We start from the raw sequence: 12,818 nt of genomic DNA, 5'->3' as shown, positions 1-12,818 counted from the left end.
TGCCTCTCTGAAAGAAAAAGAAACTGTCAATTACTGGCTTTTTTAAGTTTTTGCAGAGGGGGAAGGAATAATTCTATTCACATTTGTGTTTCTTCCCACGGAAACGAGCGAACAGATACAATCTCAATGATCTCTACCTAAATTGTGTGTTGCTTGGAGCTTGTTAGTCCTGGCTATGAGCTGTAATAAAGATTCTATCTCTATACGTTTCTTAGATGCTGGAATGTTCTTATACAACAGACGTGGCCGAGGGAATTGTCTCATTGACCTACTTGTACTACCTGCGAGTACGAAATTTTATTACGTGTGACTCTACACACAATGTCCGGGTTATGACTCTGCTGGGTAGACGCGTTCTTTTAGGCTGTCGCCCTTGCCCAGGCTTGTGCTGGCGCCATGACAGATATTGCGGCATTGTTCTGCTGGAGCCCTGTCCCAATGAGGGGCTGCCCCATGTGCCCTGTATGGCCTTGGGCCTGCCTGGCAATATTTGCCACTAATTGCTTTCAGCTCTGAAAATGCTGTTTCTACGAGCAAAGAATCATAAAAATACCTCAAGCTTTTAGCACCCTACCAGGTTCCATCAACATCTGGTCAGGTGGTTAACTTTCTGGAGTCTCACTCAAGGTGCATCAACGTGTAATAAAATCTTTTATAATTTTTCTGTGTGCGAAAAATATGTGAGAGAGTAACTTGTCCTCTCTCACTGTCCCCTACCTGCGATTGATTTCTGCATGGGTAGTGTCTCACTCCAATATTGTTTAGTGTGACATGAACCAAAGGAAATCATTCAAAAGGTCTCGCCAGGTAGATGTGCGGTCTGAAGCATCTTGTCACAGTTCACGTGGCTCCCCAATCAGAGGCTCGAGTCCTCCCTTGGGCATGGGTGTGTGTGTGTTGCTCTCAGTGTAATTTAGTTTAAGTTAGATTAAGTAGTGCATAAGCCTTGGGACCGATGAGCACAGAGGTTTTGTCCCATAATCTTTAGAATAAATTTCCAATTTTCATTGATAATAGTAGCAGACACTCATCCTGATAACTGATATCTATGTGAAAAAGGTAACTTTGCCAATCAGGATTGCCCATGGATTAACACATCCTATCCTGACCTCATTCATCCCAGGGGTCATTCACTCTCATGAAGCGGCAGGCCTGCAAGAATGTATGTAAACACTGCTGCGAGTAGTATGCATTATGTTAGATGCAGGGGCATTGCTACATCACAGACTTCTGTTAAACATTTGATATGTGGTTAAAAGGCCTTGCCGCAAAGAAATGTACCCATTCTACCATATCCTGAGGTCAGAGATGTCAAATGTCCCTAATCATCAACAGTGTCCTGTAGTATGAACTTTTCTCTGCTCAGTGATTTACCCGTGCTTTATCAGTCATTTGGTCTCAAACATCAAACATGTACATTCTCAAAATCTCAATGAACAAGGAAATTATATATGTAATCTCTTTGCCTTAATATCTAAGTCGTGTAATTTATGCCTTATTTTCTATGACATAAAAAATACAGGCACATAATCATTGTAGAGAGCATTAATAAATGTACAGAAAAAAACATAGACTTCACAAGCAAAACAGTTCAAATGATACATACAAAATCACCAAAATATATCACATAATGATATTATAGAAAGGTATCCCATCGCTCCCTCCACTTGGTTCCCTGGGGAGAAAAATTTTTAATTTAAAATGTCACACGAATTGAGAACATGGCACTTATGCACATGCACAAACCATGACTGGTAGGACTGAAGAATATGCTCTCACTTAGTGCATGACGTGTGGGAAGTGGGGGCAGAAGTCTCTGGTGTTCCCTCTCGTTGCTGGCAGCGTCTGGTGTCTTGGCAGCATCTGGTGTCTTGGCAGCATCTGGAATCTTCGGCAGCTTCTGGACTGCCACTGGACCATTCGCCCGATCCGGTCAGGGTCTGGCATGTCAGCGTTGCATTTGACATGCAACCCACCACCTGGCACAGAAACCCATTCAGCATTAGAGATATGTGGGACAGCCCGTCTCTTCCTGTTCGCCTGTGCATCGGAACATGTGCCTTTCAGAGCAGGTCATCGCATTAGCTCGCCTTTTGTCGATGGAACACATCACTCTTGGCACCCTGCTGAGTTGGTTAAGCTCGGCACATGTATCGACTGTGGCTCCACGTGAATCTCTTGTCCCTCGATTAGCGGCTTTGTGGGTCGTTGGCCCCTAGGTTTTTTTTTTTTGCCGGCGACAGACAGGCTACACCTCATGAAAGGCGATGGCTCATAACACACCGAGTCTTAGTGTCGACACACGCCCAAAGCGTGGACCTCCAACGCCATTCGAAACACATCCGAAAATTGAGACGCACATCCTCTATGGTAAGATTGACCGTCTTGACACCACGAAAAACATAATGTGACGTACATCCGTCCTTTGGGCGTGTACAAGAAACCGCGGAAAGTAAATAGAAACAATTTTATTGACCATTGTGATGCATGTGAAGGCTCGACAGAGTATGGTGCTCATTTGCGGTCAGATTACGGCACATCTTCTTGCTCTCCTGGGAGCGGAAATCGGATAACAATTGTGAGGTCCAAAGATATAGCTCCAGTACTCAGTTGTTTGGAGTACTCAGTATTGTAACGTGCTTGGTTTGGCATGCCATAAAAAGTAACAATTGTTGATAAGATATAACTTGCAACGGAAATTTAATTCCATCTGCTACCTGCCAGTGAATGTTGGCGTAAAGATGTCGCAAATACGAAACTCATTTGACCACGTTCAACAAGGACTCATGCTGAAAACTAATGGAAATATCAAAGAAATAAAATAACACAGAAAGAGAACAAATGGAAAATTATGCTGAGCAACACAATATCAACATTAAATTATGTTCATCAGTTAATCCATGAAGACTATTTATATGCTACATCATCTCGTTTCTATAATTCTACTACGTACACTTGTTATGAATGCCTTGACGTTACAGACATGATGGATGCCAAGACATTTCTTCAATTTCAAGGTCTCTAGCTCCAGAGAGTTCAAGTGAGCGTTTCTCCGGACACAACAGGTCCACAATAGATGGGATAGAAAATTGTGGCACAGCTGTCTCTGTTTGTCAGATAGACGTAAACATCTAAAGAGAACTTTTTGGCCAATTATTTACTCTCTCTCGCGTTCTTTTCTATCCCAACTCTCTTTCCGTTTCTCTCCTGCCTTCCGCAATCTTCTGAGTGCAAGATCAAGAACTTATTGGTGTTGTTCTCGAGTTCACGGGGGAATTTACAAGTTCACGGATGAGATCTGAGGGTTGCCTGTAATTGAGAACTGTTACAGGTGCTATTTTGGTGACACCATTGGCAACTCGTTCATCACGTCCTGCAAGTCACGTAGAAAACATCCCAGGTGGCGTGTCGTTTCGGGCAGTAGATACGGTAGAGATTTCCCAGATTTATTACTCTCTCTACTGGAGACAATTGTCGATGTCGTTTGGAAGTTGAAACTTCCCACTTGAATGTCAAGAATGACTGTGCTGGTAAAAGTTGTACGTTACTTGATTTTCAAAAACCAGAGTCAAACTGAACGTACTAAGACTTTATTCTCATTCCTTAATCTCGTTTCTAAACTGGCGCACAATATTTTAGCGCAACACAATCTGATTTTTAATAATCCCTACAAAAGAGTACCCCAACTAACAATAACCTATACCCTTCATGAATCACTTTCCTAACAAAAATCTTGGTTACACGAACTATTGCAATACAGCCAGTGCCAATACTGCCAGCTACGTAAAATATTCTAACTACTGCAGGCACTCACTACTGATAGACATGCGGTCAGCAAATGAAAGATTTCGGTAGAGAACAAACAACGTACACTCCTGGAAATTGAAATAAGAACACCGTGAATTCATTGTCCCAGGAAGGGGAAACTTTATTGACACATTCCTGGGGTCAGATACATGATCACACTGACAGAACCACAGGCACATAGACACAGGCAACAGAGCATGCACAATGTCGGCACTAGTACAGTGTATATCCACCTTTCGCAGCAAATCAGGCTGGATGTAGTCCTGTGGAACGGCTTGCCATGCCATTTCCACCTGGCGCCTCAGTTGGACCAGCGTTGGTGCTGGACGTGCAGACTGCGTGAGACGACGCTTCATCCAGTCCCAAACATGCTCAATGGGGGACAGATCCGGAGATCTTGCTGGCCAGGGTAGTTCACTTACACCTTCTAGAGCACGTTGGGTGGCACGGGATACATGCGGACGTGCATTGTCCTGTTGGAACAGCAAGTTCCCTTGCCGGTCTAGGAATGGTAGAACGATGGGTTCGATGACGGTTTGGATGTACCGTGCACTATTCAGTGTCCCCTCGACGATCACCAGAGGTGTAGGACATCGCTCCCCACACCATGATGCCGGGTGTTGGCCCTGTGTGCCTCGGTCGTATGCAGTCCTGATTGTGGCGCTCACCTGCACGGCGCCAAAGACGCATACGACCATCACTGGCACCAAGGCAGAAGCGACTCTCATCGTTGAAGACGACACGTCTCCATTCGTCCCTCCATTCACGCCTGTCGCGACACCACTGGAGGCGGGCTGCACGATGTTGGGGCGTGAGCGGAAGACGGCCTAACGGTGTGCGGGACCGTAGCCCAGCCTCATGGAGACGGTTGCGAATGGTCTTCGCCGATACCCCAGGAGCAACAGTGTACCTAATTTGCTGGGAAGTGGCGGTGCGGTCCCCTACGGCACTGCGTAGGATCCTACGGTCTTGGCGTGCATCCGTGCGTCGCTGCGGTCCAGTCCCAGGTCGACGGGCACGTGCACCTTCCGCCGACCACTGGCGACAACATCGATGTACAGTGGAGACCTCACGCCCCACGTGTTGAGCAATTCGACGGTACGTCCACCCGGCTTCCCGCATGCCCACTATACGCCCTCGCTCAAAGTCCGTCAGCTGCACATACGGTTCACGTCCACGCTGTCGCGGCATGCTACCAGTGTTAAAGACTGCGAAGGAGCTCCGTATGCCACGGCAAACTGGCTGACACTGACGGCGGGGGTGCACAAATTCTGCGCAGCTAGCGCCATTCGACGGCCAACACCGCGGTTCCTGGTGTGTGCGCTGGGCCGTGCGTGTGATCATTGCTTGTGCAGCCCTCTCGCAGTGTCCGGAGCAAGTATGGTGGGTCTGACACACCGGAGTCAATGTGTTTTTTTTTCCATTTCCAGGAGTGTATTTACCTCAGCTATGTTCAAAAGTCAGTATATATATATATATATATATATATATATATATATATATATATATATATATATATATATACACACATCACAACTTAACACTAGAGTGATACGTCACAATAACATACTCTACCAAACAAGTTACCAAGTCATTGAAGTAAATTAAGTATGCAATTCCTGTCACGGGGAAATGTCTATTTACATCCTAACGTCTATATTTGTTCACCTACTTGTACTTATTTTGTCTACTAGTACTCTGTATTTTAAGATAATAGATCATAAAATTATATTCTTTTCGGATCTGGAAAGAGGAAATACTTACATTAGTATGTCTATTAAATTTTATTTTAATCAATGATGCAGTGAACCTAGAAACTAGATATCAAACAAAAGAAGTAGATACATACAAGGCAAAGCATGAAGATATCATTCGCTAGCCATATGGCATTTCATAAGACAGCAAAAAAAAAAAAATCTCTTAACTAGAAAGATGGTAGTCATAATCAGATGTGTACTCATAAAGTATTTCTCATCATTTCATAGGCATTTCAGTAAATATCAGAAAGTACAAGCTTCAAAGTGTAATCATATGTTTTCAAGTATGAGTGTCTTGTGTTTGCTATGCTTTCTACAAAGAAATGTTAATAGTGAGGCTAATGGCCTCTTTTTTCTACACCTGTGCCTCTGCAAGGCACACACTAATAGTTTTTTCCCTTTTCAGGCTACTGTCGTGCAGCTGGGTGCCAACAGTGCATTACGTCAAGGTTATTCACCTTCTTTACTGAAATATTTACGATAGCAGTTCCCACTACAGTGATAGTCTCATATAAATAATAAATTTCACAGGTTGAAAAATTATGTTAGAAGTGTGTAGAAACAAAATCTCATATATAACAGTGCCTAAAAATACTCATATTCATGCAGGAAATCGCCCTTCATAATGATCATAACCACAATTCGACATCACAAAACACATTGTCATTGCAATAATAACATCGTAACACTGTAATAAAAGTCGCATAAACGTGGTGGCTTTCTTCAGTAATTTCTCTAAAAAATGCTCTCAGAGTATCACAGTGGTTTCTAAAGTAAATATGAACAGCTCACAAAATGCAGACAAAATACAATTTCATAAGTATGAAGTTATCCGACTGTATAATAACATGAATGTGACACTGAAATAGTAAAAAAAATGTGTGTATCTTAGTTAAATGATCAGATAGCTGTGAAATTCAATGTTAGAGAAATATTTTACTGATGTGTACAACTGAATAAGCTTATACCATTTTAGCTAGGGCTCCTTGCACTTGCCACATGCATGGTACACAATGTAAGCATATTCCCATTAGTGTTATTGCAATTATACCCTCAGATTATGAAATATATCACTAAAACGTTCACTGTATCATTGTAGTTCAAGAAACTTTCTAAAAATGTTAGCAGGAACCATTATTAATTATTCTAATGCGTGTCCTGGAGTGGTAAACTGTGTGTCTTGCTATAAGGCAGTTTCTGTCATTGCTTAATGGTAGAAAGAAAATGTTCCAAGTATTGAAGTTACCATTGTCTGTAAGAAAATTCTGTAGACATCTATGTACTTACCTTGTCATAAACAAAATTGAAATGCTATGCATATAGATGTCGTAGTTATTACATTCATTACATGACCAAGAAAGTACTGTACTTTAATGCATTGTTGTGTGGCAAAAAAGGCTGTCTCATTGTAGCTGTGCCACAAAAGTTACTATCAAAACAAGTTTTACTTTCCAGAAGAATGTAGAAAAACTTTGCAGTTATAAAACAGATACAGTGCGAGATCAATAATGTAAATTGGGTCACTCATTAACAGCGTTGTGATATAATTATATAATTGTCAAATAAACTAACCACTGTGTCGTCTGTTATCTCTCAGGAAACAGTTTAAATAAAGAATGTCTTTTCAAGTAAAGCAAAATTCTCATTAGCAGTATATGTTCTAAATATGTAAGCACTATAGTCGTTAAGTAATCCTGCAACCAACAAACAAAATGTACACATCCTGAGACTGTGTCGTCAGCTCCCTATGAAAATTCACTCCTAAAATTGCATTTTTAATATGTTACATAGATTTTTTGACTGGATAATTGACTTCAAAACATAGTTGCATGTTAAGAGTTTTTAACTGTGACAAAGCGTACTAGTAACTTGAAGTAAAAAAAAAAATATATAGCAAAGACTAAGTTAGAAAGCAAATTATCTCTCGATAAAGGGTTTTACATGTGAAATGCGGTGTAATCCTTTTCTTTCCTTAGTACGCAGAGTTTCAACTTTAATACAATTATGATGCCCTATACATTGGTAAAAAATACTGCAATCTTTCTCAAGGTTAGCTTCTATGTTTTTTTTTTCTCAGGGCCAGCGCGTATTTAGCTTCACCCTGTATATCGCAGTCACTCTTAGAGTAACTCGGACAAGTCTATCACCTGGCTCAATTTCACGTTTAATTCTGTGGCACATGAAGCACATAAGACTATTTCTGAGAATTTTATGCTTACATATACAGTTGAAACTCCGTCTATCAATCTTTGGTTCATTAACGATCTCTTTCCAAGGAAAACTGATGCTTCTGTAGTTAAGTAGAAGTGAACCATTTGGCTCATGCAAAGTCTAGAGGTCACAGATATGATGAGGGTAGGAGGTCATCTTCATAAAAGTGGGGGGGGGGGGGGGGGGGGAAGACCAGGTTTCGATAAAGCATTTTTGGGCCTGCAGCAAGGGAGAAGAGTTTACCGCTAAGATCATGCCGTACGGTGTTGGCCCATAGGAGGATCTGGAGATACCCACCCTGGTAAGTCTCTTGATTAAAAATATTGTTCCCAGTAAAACAAATGGATCAAATGGCTCTGAGCACAATAGGACTTCACTTCTCAGGACATCAGTCCCCTAGAACTTAGAACTATTTAAACTCTACTACCCTAAGGACATCACACACATCCATGCCCGAGGCAGGATTCGAACCTGCGACCGTGGCGGTCGCGCGGTTCCTGACTGTAGCGCCTAGAACCGCTTGGCAGTTCGGCCGGCCCGGTAAAACAATTGCATATTAATCAAGTCAAGATGACTACATCGGATGATACCTCCCTGGCCAACTAAGGCCATTAATAGGAAAGAATACCGATCAACACTGTCCACCTCTACTGCCGGTTTACTTCTAGTGGGGGTCGATTAAGATGTGCGCATTATCGATTCCTCATCGACAGCGCGAGGCTAGGCCTTTTGTGGCCTCTTTGGCTCTTTATCAGTTCCATCTTGCCATTAGCCGGAGAAAGAAGTTCATTAGTAGCCACAAATGGTCGTTCCGTGGGGCTGTGAACTGATGATCATTTTTAGGCAATGCCCAGCCTTGTAAGTGGGTCTTGGATTCCTAAGCTCACATGTTTGAGAAACATTACAATCGACTTCCAACACAGCCTTTGCTTGTATATGGGTATATACACAAGTCGAACAGAGAACAGGCATCGATTAATTTCGTGAGCATCTTGCTTGTTCCCGTTGTGTGCTTGTGCACATCGGCTTCCAATGGAGGGGTACTGGTAGTGGCGTTATTGGGATATTTTGCTGACGTGAAACTGTAGCACTAGCCTTTTGGCAGGTGTTAACAACAGTCTGTCAAAAGGCTGAAGCTTCCTTTTTCTTATTGGTCACAATGAACTGGTCTTTGTTGGACTTATTTACGTATGCTCTATGGGATGAAATGTTTTTGTTAAGCATGAGCCTGCTGAGTCTTTCATGCTACCCTTTTTTATTCTGTTGATCGTTTGTTTAACTATTGCTTACTTTTTAAAATCCCTTCCTTGAGTGTAAATTTAATTTCCCCAATAATTGCCATTTTCAAAATTTATTTCTGGTAAAATGGCATTTGCCTGAAATTTATGATTACTGGAAAGATATTTTTGAATGTGTAGTGTGGGCTTTGAAGTTCAGTAGTTTAAGCACTCTTGTTCGTCAAATGTCTGGGGCCTCTTTTCCTTAATTGTACTTATAGGTTGTATTGAGCCCACTTTTTCTTATAGTCATTGGCCTTGATGGCTTATTGGTTGGCCTGGACAGCTTCTTAAACGTACTTGAATGCTGCTTCTCATCAATTTGTCTAATGTAATTTTTTCTGTGCTTTTAAATGAAACGCTCAAGCAAGTTTATGATTGGTCAATAACTAATAAAGTAACATTGAACGTAAAGAAAACTAATGCCATGAATTCCAGTTTGAAGAGAATATATGACAATTTTAAATTAAATGTAAATGGCACTTCTATAGACTGTGTAACAAATGTATAATTTCTAAGAATGAATATTGATTCCCAGTTGAAGTGGTGTGAACACACAAAGGTACTTGCAAAAAGAATGTCATTAGCTTGTTATGCTCTTAGTATCATATCATCAGTTTGAAACATGCAGTGTCTTTTAGTTACAAATTATTCATATGTACACTCAGTTCATAGATACGGAATTCTTTTTTGAGGGAATAAATGCACAAAATATGAACACAATTTTCAAACTCCAGAAAAGAGCCATAAGAATAATAACCCAAAATAGCAGTCGAGCTCACTGTTAAGATAGGTTCAGAACACTGGAGATTTTAACTACTCGATGTGAATACATTTACCAGTCAGTTGTACACATCAAAATTAAAATTGGTAATTACTGCACAAACAACTCTCTCCATGACCATGCAACAAGAGATAGGCTCAACTTACATTTACAAAGAAAAAATAAACATAAAACTTAAAACTGCATTTTTTACCATGGAATAAAACTGTATAATAAATTCCCAAAGGAGATAAAGAAACTGACAAAATGCCCTTATTTAGTAAGGCAGCTAAAAAGTACCTGTTATACAATACATTTTATACATTGCACGATTACTTAGGTACAAAAGAATAAGTGTTTGATAAAAAATGTTACTCAAATAAATAACAATAATAATGATTATAAAATACCCAACATTCCACATAACACGCTAACATAAATTTTTTTTCTGTTCTAGAAATACTTACCCCTCCCCCCCCCAGTTATACATAGCAAAAACACCTATGCCTCATTCTGAGCTCAACATCTCACTCACTATGGACTGATGATGACTGAGCTTTTCAGGATACCAAATGTTGAGTTGCAGTACAGAAAAGGGCCCAGAGATCACCAGTGTACGTGTGTGTGTGTGTGTGTGTGTGTGTGTGTGTGTGTGTCTGTGTGTGTGTGTGTGTGTGTGTGTGTGTGTGTGTGTGTGTGTTTGTAAAAGTAGTATTGTATACCAGGAGTAGGTCTAATGATTATCTCTAACTAGAAGTCGGTTAGTATATGTGTATACGAATTAGCTTATTTTAAATTGATCTAAATTTGTAAATACTTTGACATGTCCTATATACTTGTGAAAAGAGATGCACAGATATGAATAAAGCTACTACTACTGCTACTACTACTACTACTACTACTAGTATTGTTTGTCTGGTACAGATTGAACCATAGGGTGCGAAGGATACAACTAAGTAAATTTCACCTTCTCACACCTCCTGCAGTTATGTTTTTGATACTTGAATGTATTTCAAACGAAAGCACACTGTAAGTTAGTTTGCGTCATTGTCACTATGTGTAATTGGCGGAAAAAAATTGGCATTATGTGTTAGTTGGGTGAAGCTCACTTTCAATAAGAAAATTCTACCTGACATTGAAAGCAATGTAAAAGATTTGGTCGCCACCAACTCTAGCCATACGACAAATAAAGGGTTCCAATGAATCGGAAAATTAATTAATTTCATCATAAGAAAAAAATACTCATAAGAGGACATTCTTCGTATTATCACTCATAAAGTGTGGGATGTAATTACTACCTCAGTCCAGGCATTGTTCACGTGAATCAAATATTAAAATAAAGTAAATAACGTATGAACACTGTGCATAAGAGCAGCTTGCTACAGCAAATCTGAAAACAACATCTATTCTAAAGAATTTGTTTTAAATAAAAAAGAAACTCTAATTATTGGACCTGTCTGCATGGAAACGCTATGGATGGGCTAACACGTAAACTACAAGGTAAATGGCGTAGGTAATAGAGATGCAACATCGGTACACAGGATAGGATTGGTGACAAAATTATTGATATAATGCATCTACACAACTGCTGTTGCCTGGCAACTAAGTACAATTTCTTGTGAAATGGTACACGATTCACGAGACACTCGTATGCCCACGTGGTTTGCGGGGACACTGTTTCTACATACCGTGCCCACGTTTTAACCACATTAAACCATACAGCCTCGCGAATAATTAACATGTTTCAGTAGGCACGTTTGAATAGACAAAGAGGTGATGTCATTGGTCCAACAAACTCTAATATTAAACCACGTGGGTGGCTTCCAACGGACATGAGGTAAATGAGACAAAATTATTTAGCTTCAGGAAACATTAGAACGTATACAGACGCAATTTCAGCTAGACAAACGAGGGCGCACTTCTGACATATGAAACGCCTTTGTGTTACGTTCTTCTTACGGACCCAAGTCTGCATTACGAATCAAACTGAAAGTCTACAAAAGCTTGCATTCCTTGCTGTGACAAGGTTAACTAAACCACCGTATAACAGCATGAAACACACCCACATTCATTCACTCACGCCTGTCCTGTATCACTGGAAAGTAAATAAAATGATAGGGAAAGGTGATTACAGGACCCTTTCAACATCTTACGTCTTTAATTGCTGTTCCTTGAGACTAGTAAAAATTTAACATTCTTTGTATTGGGAAGTTTTATTCGAGTTATTCCCCCTGTCGGCTACCCTCCTTCGACCAATAATCGCTTTCGGGCAGCAACACTCTACTTAATCTCTTAAATCTGTAAGCAGCTGTACATCTGAAACCAATAAAAACCGCACATTCTTTGTATGGAAGGTTTTATTCGAATTAGTACCATTATCGCTTATTGTTGCTGAAGCGCCCTGTGTGTCTTGTGCCTATGTGTATCATACTCGCTAAAGCGACGTTCCATGTGAGTCTATGAATTCTGCGCCACTAGAAAGTGTGTCTCCAGCAGATGAGTTCTACGTTTATGGCTCCGCTGCAACCGCAGTGTCGCCCTGGGGGCAAACAGAAAGCAATTTCTGTACCGACACGTTTCTCGTTGTTCCGCCGCGGGGGACGGCGGCGTGTCGGCTGCAGCTGTAATATCGAGACGGCGGCAACGTTTAGTCAACTCGGGAATTGAGCTGCTGGCAGCGAGCGGCGAAATTGTTAGGGCCCGCAGGGTAGTGTGGTGTCAGCGTGTGTGTGTGTGTGTGTGTGTGTGTGTGTTTGGCTGGCGCTGTCGGGCTGTGATTTATGGTGCCCCACCGCCTGAGAGGAAGACCTGGCCTCTTTCGGGGACGCGACGCCACGGAAAGAGATAAGGGACGCGGTTTTCGGCGCCATGTATGGAGGCCGGAAGCGACCACGGAGGAACGCTCCCTTAACGGCGTCTTTTCAGTGGCAGACATGCGTCGCAGTCAGCTTCTTCCTGCTGATTAAATACGCCGAGTTCAGCAACAGGTACAGGGCTTCTGCA

The sequence above is a fragment of the Schistocerca gregaria genome, chromosome 4 (genome assembly GCF_023897955.1).
Source record: "Schistocerca gregaria isolate iqSchGreg1 chromosome 4, iqSchGreg1.2, whole genome shotgun sequence".
NCBI classification, from domain to species: Eukaryota; Metazoa; Arthropoda; class Insecta; order Orthoptera; family Acrididae; genus Schistocerca; species Schistocerca gregaria.
Note: the sequence above shows the minus strand (reverse complement) of the source record.